This window comes from Geospiza fortis, unplaced genomic scaffold (assembly GCF_000277835.1).
Source record: "Geospiza fortis unplaced genomic scaffold, GeoFor_1.0 scaffold405, whole genome shotgun sequence".
In the NCBI taxonomy this organism is placed as follows: Eukaryota; Metazoa; Chordata; class Aves; order Passeriformes; family Thraupidae; genus Geospiza; species Geospiza fortis.
In genome coordinates, this window is record NW_005054415.1 from 2,250,343 (window position 1) to 2,263,159 (window position 12,817).

The window sequence follows — 12,817 nt, forward strand, 5'->3', positions numbered from 1 at the left end:
AGACAATGTAGGGCATTATGAAATAACAGCAGAAAACTACTCATTTCATGAATTCTGAATTAACACCTGTAAAACTCAAATATGACCTGAAACAAAACCAGCCACGACTCAAATGCTTGAGAGATTAATTTAAACACTGTTAAAAGCATCCGTCTATGTAGGGGCACAGGGCAGACCTGGTCCTTAAAGCTGTCTTAGAATTACATAAAAGGTAAGATACAGCAGCAAGCCAACAAACAAGATGTGGATTTGATGAAAATGCCATAAAGCATTATCATCCCCACTGTGTTTTGTTGGTAGGCTTTTCCTAAGACACAAATGTTGGTTTGGTTTTCACAGACTACCAAAGATCATGGGGTTATTTAGCAACTTCCTCAACCTCTGCATTCCAGTGACAAAGTTCAACCTTTTTTCCTACCCCACAAAAAACATTTACTTTTATTCAAGGTCCTAGATGTCTTTTCATTTGAGCTGATACGGCATCACTAAGAGATATCAGATAAATAATAACACATTCACAGTCCCTATGTGTGCATCTCTTTCTTACTTAACAACTCCAGAAACTTGCACAGAATTGAGGATTAATACACGAAACTAATTCTTTGCACAGAAGTGTAATAGTTTTTTTCTAAAGAAAAAATTTCCAACTGCCCACTCCTCAAATCCCCCCCGTCCCTTGCATAATTAGGGCTTTTGTGTCTCCAGATTATCTTTAAATTCATGTTATTATAAATCTTGTTTATTACTGAAAAGACTAAGGGTCATTTGACAGTGGTGTTGGGCACATTACAAATGAAGTATGCAGGAGAATCCATTCCAAAGGCTTGCAATTTAAACAGAGAAGACAAAGAGAAGATGAAAGAGGGAAATTAAATTCAAATGCAGTTAGAGAGTCAGGGGAATTCCCTGCTTTTCTCCTGACTTTCACTTTATGGACAGACAGAAAAGTTAAATGCAATATAACAGTAATATTTTTAAGCACATTTGGCATGGCAAAATCATGAACCAAACAAGACTATAAATAAAAACAGAAACCTAAACCAGCCTCCACTATTCAGCACATGGGTCTCATTGAATATAATGAAATAAAATTGGAGTTAATAGGTGAATTTCTTTTTTCTTTTTTTAATTTAGATAATGTCAGGGGAGGGGGAACCCAAAACATTAACTGACATAACTTTCTACTAGTAGAATTCCAAAATTCCTACTGCACACCAGTTGATTGTGGAAAATGCTGAACACAAGGCTGGCACATGGATCACAGGGAACAGTTGGAGCTTGCAGGATTCCACAGTTAAGTAGCTGAAGTAGAATGCTACAGTATTCTACAGTAATTGTTACCATTTAAATAATTACTTTAGCTGATTAGTGTAGAATAGGAAGTAAAAATCAGCCAAAGAGATAATTACAGGCATGGCAGGAAAAGTTTCAGAAGCTTCCATGTAGAAATTAAGATGAAGAGCACCACTTTGCATTCCTTTCCTCATTCATGTCAACTACAATGCTGCTGCTAACATTCTCCAAGACTTTAATTTCCAACTCCAAGATATATTCCAATGTAATTATGTTCCCAGCTCAATCAAATTTGCATTCTAATGTAAAATGTTAGCAGTATTGTCACATGGTATTATGTCAATAGATTATGACATTTAAGTTCTGCAAATTTTGCCTTAACATTACTGAAGCAGCTATTAGGATTTTTGAGAAATCAAATATGGTTTAGGATTTATGTCTTACTCTGGAACATCTGTTATTAGTCCCTGACACAAATCTAAACTAGCTGGATCTCCATTCTGTTCCAAATCCGTAATTCTGTAACCCACCCAGACTCCTATGAGTTAGTAGATAATATATGGTCACACCTAAGTGAAAAGCAACCTGGATCACTGGGAATTGTCCTTGTGCATTCTAGAAGCATATTAGTGCTGCTAACAACCAGCACTGGATTTCTCGCTTTATCTATAGGAGAAAAATGTATAAAGAGATTTTTTAAAATTCTTTAGAATTCTTTCATTTGGTGTAAGTTTTTACAAAATCATTTTTGCTAATGGGAGCATATAAATTGGCATAAATGAAAAATTCTTATTTTTAGTTGCCTTGATATATAAAAGCCATCAGAAAGGTTTTATAGGAAAAGAACTTTGACACTGATTTGGAGTTGACCATACTGGGACTGCTGTAACTCAACATCACCATCATGTCTCTGAACAAACACAGAAGGGAAGAGAAGGAAAGAAAGGTCATACCTGACAGGAATAAGATTCAAGGGTTTGGGTGAAGAGTTTTTATCAAAAACCAAGCAAGAAGTGACTGACACAAAAGTCCTCAGTAGCAAAGTGAAAATAAGAGGAAACTGAAGCACAGTCTTTTCTTTTTTTCTTTACAGAATGTAAATGTCTTCCTTGGGATGATGCATATGGAAAATAGTTAAAAGGCAAAGAACAGCTACACAACCATTCCCTGTGGTAAAGAAATGTAAAGAAAGTTCATAACATTCCACAATATCATTATAAGTGCCTGAGTATTCTCTTTTGTAAGTCAACTAATCTACCTGCAGGAAAGATATGTGTATCTTCTGGTATGTGTATCTTCCAGCAGCCCTGCACAGTGTCTTTCTCACTTTATCATAAATTAGATACAGGCACTTAACTAGTCTTTATGAAACTAAAACATATCACAACATTGCTGCTACACAGGCAATGATACACAAGTGAAAAAGTTGTATTTTATCATTATATGAATTCTCATTGTAAATAATTGATTTCTACAATTAAAGCCTTTCCAGAAATTTTAAGGCAATTTTTTTCTACTTGGTTAATCTCCATTCATAAAAAAGGGAACAGGTAGGTAATATTTCTAACAGTTATTTTCTTTTAGGAAAAAGAAACACTGAGAGGCATATTCCTGGTCTTAAAGGAATCCTTAGCCAAAACTCTGCTCTTAACCCAACAAATTGATACAGGTCAGCTGCATTTGTCCACCATCAACATCAGCTAAAGAAGCATTACTGTAATTGAAGAACAAAAATGCTGATGTTACAATATGATCCATAAAACCCACTAAAACAAGGTATGATATAACTCTGGCATTTACATTACAGAAACCACAATAGTCCCCATACTGGAATGAAGCCCTGCTGGAGCAAGAGCAATGCACATCTAATGAAAATAACATTTATTCTTGAAAAGAGATCAATCTAAGTGAAAGATGAGAAGAGCAGATGAATACAAAAAGGAAGCAAATGATAACAATGAAAGATAAGAGAAGCAGCATGATAAACTTAGGTCACAGCACCCAGCCTGCTGAAGTACCATGAGCTCATGAAGAGCTTAGGCAGGCTTTGGTTAAGGACCACCAAGTTTTATGGCATTATTTTAACCACTGGAGGGCTCTTGTATTTATTCCACAAATACCTTGGTAAAGAATCAACATGGTAAATGTTCTTGTTAATAGGGAGTCCCTAGCTGCTACATAACCAGCATGCCTGTGCAATTTCATGCAAATCAAATTCAATTTACAGTGCTTTTACTTCATCTGCAATTAAAAGTTGAAAAAAAGAAAAGAAAAAAACCCTCTCAAGTAGAGGCTATCTATTTCTTCATAAATAGGACACCTTTTCAGAGACTGTCTTTTGTATGCAGTGGTAGAGATGAGATCTGTACAAAACACAAAAGGAATAAAGTATCAGTGCTCAGTATTGTGAGGGCATTGCCCAGATTCCCTGTCAAGCCTCAGTTCTGTACAGGCAATAATAACCATTACTGGGCTTTTTGGGTTTCAGTCACTGCTGTGACTCTCAATACAATGAATACAACACAAAAAAACATTTTAAAACTGCTGATAAAACCCCTTTCTTTTTCCACCTTTGAAAAAGTGTTGGGAGAGTTTCTGACAAAAGAAGGAAGTAATTTCAATGAAAGGGATAATGGGAAGTATATTGAATGAGAAAGAGGATGGAGGGCAGGAAATGCAACAATAAAGTTTAATTAAATTAAAGAACAAGCTCCAGCAGTGAAGTGCATGCTGGATTTTTTTTTTTTTTTGTCTAAGAACTGACAGAAAAAGTTTAACATAGGTTATTGAAGATAAAAAATATAACCATTGCATATAATATAGAATATACTGATCTTTGATTCAAAAGATAATGTTACACTGAATATCTTTTTTTTTTTTAATAATTTACTTTCTGTAACATAGTTGAGGAAACCAAAAGGAGTGTGATACATGGAGGATCTAAACCAGCATCCTCACAGAGATACTTATTTCAGGTCACGGAAGCCAATCAATGTCAGAAAGAATAAGGAGGTACCATTATGAGTACCATAACTTAAAACAGGTGTTTGAAATTATAGATCCTGCCAAAATCAAAAGCCACTTCAAACCATATCCTGCTTTTTTCAACCAGAGACCTTATTAATCTGATAAAGTTTCAGTTCCTCCAGATCTAAGGGCAGGTGGGGAGGAAGGAGTTAAATACCCAGCGCAACTGAATGAAATCACTAGCCATGTTTCATATTAGAAATTCAAGTATATTAAAAAATGATCACAAAGATTAGGATCAAGGACCCTACAGCTTCCACCCAAAAACGTTCCTTTGCAAACCTCCTTCTTAAACTTTAAGACCAATACCCACATTGCTGTAATAGTGGCACAACAGGATTTTGTCCTTAGATTCCACTATCATGCCCTGCTTTAGAGGGAAGCTAGAGCTACAGATCCCTATGAAACTCATCAAGTTTTATACACTTTCCCCTTTTCAGTTGTGTGATTTTCCCCACATGGTGTGAAAGAAAAGTTCTTAAACTCCTTGTGATTCTGCGATGGCAGCATGACTTGTATTAGCCATAATAAAACCAACACATAAAGCAACTGTGAGCACAACCACACAGAAGTGATGGAACAGGAGCTGGTAGGTTGCTCTCTGGGCCATGGAAAAAACCCAAACAAAGTAAAACACTCAGGAGTTCGAGACCCCAGGACTCCTGGGACTGAGACCCCACCTAACACTGCCCAGCAGAGGAACAGGCGCAGGTCAGACTCAGTACCCAGGTCTAAGGGCACAAAAGCAAGCAGTAACCTCTACCAGCCTTGCCTGTCTCCCCACGGGATTTACAGGAGGAGAGGTGCATTGTCAGTTGCCTGGCAATAGCTAAAAGCTCAGAAAGAACCTGAGCTGCAATTGGATTTTGAAACTGATTGAAGCAAATTTTTTTCTTATATATTTTAACTCTCATATTTAAATCAATTGACACACCAAGGCTATCAGTTATAAAAGAACATGGTTTTAAGATTTGAACATGGTTCTGGCTTCTTTTTCTTGGCATTGCCCAGATTTGATTACCTTCATTTCAGCAGCAGTTAAAAATACAATGTTTTAGCCAGCATTCTGGGATGAGCACTTAATGTACTTTACTCCTGGTCAAAAAAAAAAAAATTAACACTATAATTGAGCTCCTCTCAACAGAGAATATCACAGACTATGTTTACAATGCGACTGACAGAGAAAATTAGTATTTTGTAGGAATAATGATCAATTCATAAACATATATGTGATTTACTGTCACTGTTTCCAGTGCAACCAAAGCAGTGCTACTGACAGAAAGATTCCCATGCTATGGTTAGAAAAAGTAAAAAAAAAAAACCAAAACATCTGTTAAGAGATTATTCCATATAGTAGATCAATCCTCTTTCACACATGGCTTTTTTACAACTTCTTCATTACTTTTCTTCATAGCAGAAGTATAACATTAACAAAACCCTATAGAGCTATAGACTCCCTTTAGGAGCATATTGCCTGCACTCACTGTTTACAAATAGTAAAAATGTTGGGGGTATTTTCCAGTGTAGTTTACATTTGGGATAATTTTTTATATATACACAAACATATACACATATATCTATGTGAGATATATATCTATAATTTCAAGAATACTTTGGCAGACAATTTCATAACAATGGTAAATGGCACTTAAACTGAAAATAGCTTTTATCTTTCATTGTCAAACTATGAAGTTGTCTTGGGCTAAGTACTTTTCCTTGAAAGAAATAATGTAAAGTGACAGAATAATAGAAGCCTAACATGTTGCAAAGGACATAAAAATTATCCTATAGAATTCAAAGCACCTTGAACATTACAGAACCTAGGAGCTATAAAAATGTATGGGGACAACACCATACAAGAAGTTGACAAAACATCCTGTCACCAAACAGATGTCACTGTTGAATTAAAAAAAAGTATATTTCTGTACCTCATCATCAGGTTTCTAAACATGTATGTTTATAGTCATATTTGCAACTCATATGAGAAAAAAATAAACCCAAGGATAGATGTATTTTTAAGCTTGTGGTACCAAGTTTCCTTCACTGATCAGGGCAGCTTTTCTCTGGCCTCCCAGAGAATCTGAGAGCAATGGTGGGTAGCCACTGGCAGTCAGAGCATTCAGCTGTGTTTTGTGTTAAGCACCATCTCCTTCTCCTTTCTTTTGCTGGTTTTGCTGAGGCAGAGTTAATTTTTTCCCAGTCTCTGGTATAGGGCTGTGTTCTGGATGTGTGCTGAATGCCAGGATGATGATGCAGAGATGTTTTTGCTATTGCTGAGCAGGGGTCACAAGGAGCCAAGGCCTCTGCTGCTCCTTGTGCAGCCAGGACAGGTGGCCCAGTGACCAAAGGGATATTCCAGACCATGTGATGTCATACTCAGTGTATAAAGTAGGAGGAAGAAGGAGAAAGAGGAGATATTAGAGGTGATTGTGTTTGTCTTCCCAAGTCACCATTCTCCAGGATGGGGCCCTGCTGTCCTGGAGATGGCTGAACAGCTGCCTGGCCCATGGGAAGGGATGATTTCATTCCTTGACTGCTTGTGTGGATGGCTTTTGCTTTCCCTATGAAACTGTCCAGCTTTTACCCCTCAAATTCTCTCCCCTATCCCGCTGGTGGGGGAAGGAAGGAGCAGCTGCCTGGGGCTTGGCCATGACACATCTCCATTTGAAGAAATTAACTCCACTTCTGAAAAGAGGCTGTTCCACTAAGGCATGGAAGCTGATTATTCTATGTTGTATAGAAGCCTCTGAAATCAGATCTGTCTCCCACTGGCTACCCTCTGGCAAATCCATAGGTGTACCCAGAGCACTGGCACAACACACAGCAGGATCATCCTATGGCCCAAGAGGGAGCAGCTGCCTCAGTGGGCACTGCAACTTCCAGGTTAGCTCAAGCACTCCCAGAGCATTTCTCCTTCCCAGCTCGTTAGTTCTGTCTAGTCTGCTGTGTGTGGTATTTATTTATTTTAAACCTGATATGATTTATCTTTTCTACAAAAGGGCTGATCAATGTTCCCCACTACTAACTCTAAGCTATGAGACCCAAAAAATTCCGTTTTCATTGACAGCTTAAATTCATGTGATCACAGCAGCAGTGCTAACCACTAAAAAAATAACAGGAACACTTCACCAAAGCCCTAAACACTGTTTGATACAAGAATTGAGATATTTCAAAGCTATTCTCAAAAGCCTTGGCATTACTTTCAAGAGTAGATGTCTTCTGCTGCTTCTCCTCAAGACTCAGGGAGCTAATTTCAGTCCTTCAAGTGAAGTCTTTTATGACAGGGGTTAGTATTTCAGTCAGAATTCTAAGATTAAATATTTTTTTCCTGAAATAGAATGCATATACTGCATTTTGTAAGAAATTAGGGGTTAGAAGTTAGGAAAAAAATCTATAACCTTCATACAGTTGTCTTAGACCATTCCTATTTAACAGGACCAGTGTCATCTTGTAGAATAAAAACATAGTGCTGAAGTATCAACTCTGTGCAAACACAGCATTTAAAAAACATTTGAAATTTTTAAAGGCTTTTAAGAGGTATACCCAAGAATGTTCCAGAAGCATTGGAAGCTATGAGAAACTGACTAATTCAAAACACTTCCAGTATGCCAAAATTGTTAGCTTATGATTAAATTGTAATACCTCTTCTTTTTCCTGTATTACCATGAGAACCTTCTAATTAGGATCCCTGGCTTCTTAAAGTAGATTAAATAATCTATTGTGTACTGTAGAAAAGCCTTTTATACAGACATGCTACATTAGATCAAACAGACCTGCTGACTGTCAGGAGAAACAAATAAACAAGGGTCACAAAAATAAGTATTATCTTGATACCTGTTAAACTTGAATATTGTTCAAGTACAAAAGAGTTGTGATAAAATAAATTGGGTGTTTTAGTGTGTATGAATATGTAATATTTATATTTAATGGCCTATTGTTATAAATTATAAATGTACTTTAAACATGCATATCATGATAGCCCATTATTAACTATAACTATTTTGTCAGGCAGTAATTTGCATTTAATAATTTCAGTCATTTTCTTATTCAGACTTTGTCTTTTCCCTTTCGAGTTCTTTTACTCCTCTGTTCCTCTGGGCTTAGGTTACTTTTTCAACGCAGCAAACGGTTGGGATATAATGGTTAAATAATGTGAAATTGCACTGATGCCAGTGAAATAAAAGCGAGTTTTACAAAACCAAGTTCCTTCCCTGAACATAATAACAGTAAATTTCTAGTGTCCTGTAGTGCAATATCCATTAGATTTATTATGTTGCAATTCCCAATCCCACTAGTTCTGCCTGAGGGTGAGTATATTACATTTCATCACAGTTTCATTTTCTCCTACAGATGAGAAATGGGAATGCTATTGCAGTTATGTAGAATGCATGTGTTAAATCTGATCTCTAATAAAATCAAACACATCACAACTCACAGCACTTTAGCACAGTGTCGGCAAAATGAAACACCATCTGTCATCATGTAGAGACTGCCTTATTGTAACACAAAATCAAACTGCTCAGTGTGAACATTGTTATTTAATAAATGGGTAAATGGAAACTGATCATTATGATCTTATTTATTTTAAATGACTGGTTAAAGCTACAAAAAATGCATTATAACTTATCAATTAGATGTATGGACATTACACTAACACCAAGAGCAAACATCCATAAGCCAAGCCAAAATTTTAAATGCCTTCAGTGAAAGAGTGAGATAAATATGCGAGACACACACTTACAACAAAGACCTGCCAAAATTTAGGCTAAGGATAGAAACTGGTGAAACAAAAATTCACTGTCTGCACTCATGAGACAAAACCAGCTGAATGCTATGTTGTTAAAGAATAGCTACTTGTAGCAAGCAGGTTTTAAAAAAAGCAAACATCATGCTCTGGTCTGAATGAATTACAATGATAAAGGTTAGTCATCATCCCAACAAAAGCTGCATTCCTAAGAGCTTCTCCTTTAGCCATTTTAACACATATCAGAGTGAAGAATGATGCAACATATTTGCTGTTAGTATGAATTAATTGCCTTAAAGAAAAAAGCATTCATCAACTAAACTGTTCCTTTCTATTGACAACAACAGAAAAAACAAGTTTTCAGGTTTATAATTACAAGAACCTAGATTTGACAATTTAAATGCCAGCTTCTAGTTATAAAGGTTACTTTTGCTATTATAACAAAAAACCTAAGTCATTTATCTTCAGAAAGGATCTTCAAACATCGAATATGTAGTTTTCAAAGAGCTATTACTGTATCTGCAGAGACAATAACATGTGCTGACAAAATCTTAATAGTCCCATTGCCCTCATATCATATTTAAAGGACCCATGAGCCTGGTAAGATGTCAACAGAAGTATCCAATGCAGCAGCACTGACACTCTGTGATGTCTAAGGGAGAAAACAGAATGCCAGTAAAATCTCACATGTTTATGAATGTGAGAATTTTCTCCATTCCACCAATATTGTATCATGACTTGAACAGCCATTAGCATTTCAGCAGAAATGCCCCATGCTATGAATTCATTTATGATTATTTTGCTCATTGTACTGGCCTCAGAGGTTACATATAACTTAAATACATCATAGAAGCTATCTGTTTGGTTTCTGTTTTCTTCAAGGCCTTTCTTTAAACATTTAAAAGAAATATTTGCCTTAAAAAAAAACAAAAACAAACACTATCCCTCATTCCAAACATGCAATTTTTTTTTCATATGGGTAATTTACAAACCTAGTAGGTAAAATGGATGCAGACAATGAAAAAAACCTCATTATTTTTACAGTACAAATTGGATCTACACACTGAGTTTTATTTCATGTTCCATTGATTTCAATGGCACATACGATTATTTTTAAAATGACAGACCAATATATAGCCTTAAATAAAATTCTCAACATTGGGGGCATGAAACATCAGGGCACTTATTTCTTCTTTGATTTGCCTTGTTGTTCTTGGGCCTGGAAACACCAATGTTTGTCACAGAGAAATACCTACCAGACAAGACCCCAATAAAACATAGGCACCGAGTGGTGAAATAAAACCAGTAAGTGTCCTTTATCCTGCTAATTCTCCAGGCACCGAGGGAGAGAGTCATTTACCCACCACCGAAATGCAGGCACTTGCAGTGAGAAGCGCAGCAGCTGTTTAAGAGCCGCATTAACGCCGCTCAGCAGCGCGGGACAGGCGGCCAGGAGAACACCCTATTGAGATGAAAGTGGAGAGAGAAATTACAAAATCTAACCATAATTACCAGGCCTGGATTAGGGCCAGGAAACAGTCACTGCAGCATCTTGAATAACCACAATAATTCTGCAACTTGGTTTTATAGCTCAGCCAGGAGATGGCATCTCAATCAGCACTGAGCTCTCTAAGGCCGTATTGGGACACTGCTTTTAGTGCAGAGCAAAAGGGAAATTAAGGGTGGAGAACCAGCTTTGTGTGTAGTTGTCATGGCTCTTGTTGCCTGAAATTAGATCTTGAACATTAATTTAACATAGAGTTTTTGTGTTGATTATATCAGATTAGGAAGTTATAGAATCGTATATGAGGCTTTTGAGAACACTGAAATATTCTGCACGCAGGGAACGCTGATATACTTTCCGTATGTGCTTCATTTATTAAAGCACTTATACAAGGGAGCCCTTAGAGAAGGAACATCTTTCCAGAGACACTCTGGAGGTTTGGTTGCTAGGAAGTTACATATGCTTCTCTTTTTAATGAGATTTAAAGTATCGTGCATTATATATTTTTTTCTACATTTAGGATATTCACCATTATTTGCCTTATTTTGTACTTCATTTTGCATTTCTGGCATGTAATCTCTCTGCGTACAAAACAGCTTTTGTAAAGAATTCCCTGAGAAATTCCAGAGAGGCTACCTTCCACATTTTTTCCTCAAACAAAAAAAAACCCAGCTCATACAGCTTTTTCCTTTATTGACATGTCTGCTGCAGGCATTCATTCATCAAAAATTTTTTTCCACCAACTGGAAAAAGAATTAATCTTGGCCTGTACCACAGTAACTATCAGTGTGGATACTGTGTGCCTTCTGTATACTCTCTTCTGTTTTTTTATAACAAGAATCCTGCTAGCTTTATTTTCACAAGTGATGTTTAAGTCTGCCTCTTCTATTTTTCTGAAAATTACCAACATAGTGTTTAAAGAGAAATTTTGTAAGAACAAATCACTCAGTTCTTCTTACCTTTCAATTTTATTTAAAGGCACAGCTGTTAGACAAAAGAAATTCTAAACTGATGTAGTTTTAACTGCCCATCTTACAAAAGCAAATAATTATGTAAATGCAGAGCAGAGCCAACTTTTTACATGGCCTTTCTTCATTTACATAATAAGAGATGCTAATCAAAGGTCAAAAAATGGTAGCAAACACTTCTGCTGAAATTAGAGACTGATAAGGCAAATTATGACATTAGTTTTTCTTTAAGGAACTGTTTTGAACTGCAAATAGTTTTCAGAGCTGTATATTTAATATGCATAACGAATTATGGGATGTGCTTTGCAACAGCTCCTTGTACCAGTGTTTAAATCTGCTTGCTTTGCAAATAGAAACAAATACAACTATTTCAATATTACAACTAAACACAACTCAAGAAGTATGAAGATAGTAGTTGATGAGTTGTAGTAGATCTTCAAACCCCTGCAGTATGGCCATAACTATCACTCATCTTTTCCATGCAGTGGTTCCTATCCTTCTCCATGCTTCCCAAAGAAATTTCAATTTCTCCTTTCTCTCCATTTCCTAATGAGGCCATAAAGTATGTACCTATGTTGCTAAACTATGATTCACGTCTAGTTACAAAGATCTAAAAGCCAAGAGAAATTTCTGTAATGGGCAGAAAGAGTTTTGGTTTGTTTGTTTAGGGGAGGTAGGATTTTCACCCTCCAGAAACCCTCAGCTTTCCTTTCAATTTGGGCACACAGCAATGTGCTTGGATACAGCTGCTGTCTAAAGCACAACATCCATCTGATAGCAAGCCAAGGTATGAAATATGAGACAACCAGAAAAGTACAAACTAAAATGTATCTCATGGTATTAGAACTTTTGATGTTTAAAGGAAATTTTACCAAAATTTTACCCCTCCAATATTCAGCCTTGGCATTTTAGTATGTTGCTATTTTCTGACTGCATTACAAACACATGGAAAACTTATTTATGGCTCCTGCCATCACAGAGTTTCCAATTTAGAAGTTCCCAATGGCAGCAGGAGACAATTCAAATTCTATAAACATTCACAGAAACATCCTCCAACCACCACATGATGCTATTTCTTTGTTCAAGCCAGTTTCTTTTTAGTTTTAAACCATATTTAGAAAAAAATTTAAATAACAATAGCAACTACTGTCATGGCTTTTTATCCTGTTATGTTTCCAAAGCTCACCCTCAGTAACTTTGGTATTTGCTCTGTTACATGTTGCTCCTGTAACACTGACAGACATGAACTTCTCAGTCCAGATACCCCCTAACGTAGGGAAA